Here is a 1,920-nt window from a genome sequence, read left to right on the forward strand (position 1 = left end):
AAGAATCTTAGGAACTTGAAGTGACCCCAAAAATTTCTGGTCCACCACTTACACCTCAGGCTGCTCGAGCCATTATATTTATTCCAACTCGACTGAACACATATAAAAGGCAAAGGTAAAGGACCCCTGACAAGTAAGTCCAGCCGCAGATGACTCTGGGGTTGTGGCGCTCATCTCGCTTTACTGGCCGAGGGAGCCGGCGTACAGCTTCCGGGTCATGTGGCCAGCATGACTAAGCCGCTTCTGGCAAACCAGAGCAGCGCACGGAAACGCCGTTTACCTTCCCGCTGGAGCGGTACCTATTTATCTACTTGCATTTTGACGTGCTTTCAAACTGCTAGGTTGGCAGGAGCAGGGACCGCTCCATCGTGGGGATTCGAACCGCCGACCTTCTGACCAGCAAGCCCAAGAGGCTCTGTGGTTTAGACCACAGCGCCACCCACGTCCGTATATATAGTCCAAACTATAGTAGTCCAAACTATAGTATCCTGAAAGCAGGGTACAAAAGTGAAAGAGGTGTTCTGTCCATTCCAGAGGCTGAGATCCAGTTGAAGAAACTGACTAGATCCTGGGCATGGTGGAGAAACTGACCTGAGGGTCAGTATTTTTTTGTCTTCAAGTATACACTTAGGTTGCTGGAGATTAATCTAAACCCTTTCAAAGAGAAAATAGTCTTGGCCCCACTACCATAAGTTCACTTTTAAGTCTTCTAATAATTTAGTTCTTATTTTATTCTGTTTTTCATGCATAAGGAACCAGCATCTTACTGAAAGGAATTAAAAATGTAAAAGCCTATTAAACATTTAAAAAAGCAACATAAAACAATGACATGTAGCAATCCCAAATAAAATGCATGTTTGCTGGATCCAGATGGTAAACAGTTCCTTTGATAGGAATGACCTCTTCCCCTGATATTGACAGGGTGGGTCCTACACAGTCTTCTGCCTTCTGTACAGGAGGAGGCGCCATCTCCCTCCCCAAATTGATCCTGACTGTGTTCCATGAAGATTTGGGCCTGATTGGCTGTCATAGAGGCTTGTCTTCCCGTTTCTTTGGCTGTGTTTTTTAGTCAATTTCCTGCCTTTTTTCACCCACCTCTCCTCTCATTTTTCTTTTTACTGTTGTTGTGAGTGTGTTTCTGGTTTGCTTTGAGTGTTTGGATTATATTTTTACCTCAGCACATTTTCACTTTTTTCATTCCAGCTCTAGTCCCTTCTGGTGGCTACAGAGTGAGGGGTGTTTTTGTTTTGTTTTTTTGTGTGCAGTGTCTACTTGGCCACATTTCTGTGAAGCAGCTTCTGGAGTTTTTGGCATGTCCTGCAAATAAACTAAGTAGCAGCAGCACTTTTAGAACAGGCTTTGCGCAATATCTGTGAGTGCTGGGGGGGGGGGTTTGTTTTGCAGCCTCCTACACCATATGCCTGGGCTTTCCAGATAATCATATTCTCTGCTAGATCACCCAGTTTTGGCCCCTGCCTTTTTTGTTGGGCATTTCAGCTATTCCCACTACCCAGATCACCCATTGTCCCCGTATTTTTGGCAACCTCAGCCACACATTTTGAGGAAGTGGAGCAGCTGTGAGGAGGGTCCCTTGATAAATTGTCTAGGTGGGAGTTCCATTTTGGAGCAGGGTTTTCTCCACACACACCTGCCATCCTTTATGCTCCATTCTGCTCTGTATTTGACAGTTCCCTTAGTTTTTGTAGTGGGTCTGCTTCCATTTGGGGGCTATTGGCCTCATTGACCCCCTTCTTTAACACTCAGCAGAGGCAAGTTGGGTGGGCACTATTTCTTTTGGTCTGAGGACACATGCTGCCCCCTCTTTTATTTCTGTCATTACTCCTCCCTCAGTGGTTGTTCTACAGGAGTTTTTGGGGGGTGAACTTTTATTTAGACTCCCAACATTTCTGCCTTGGGGGG

This window comes from Podarcis filfolensis (genome assembly GCF_964270895.1).
Source record: "Podarcis filfolensis genome assembly, chromosome: 5".
NCBI lineage: Eukaryota > Metazoa > Chordata > Lepidosauria > Squamata > Lacertidae > Podarcis > Podarcis filfolensis.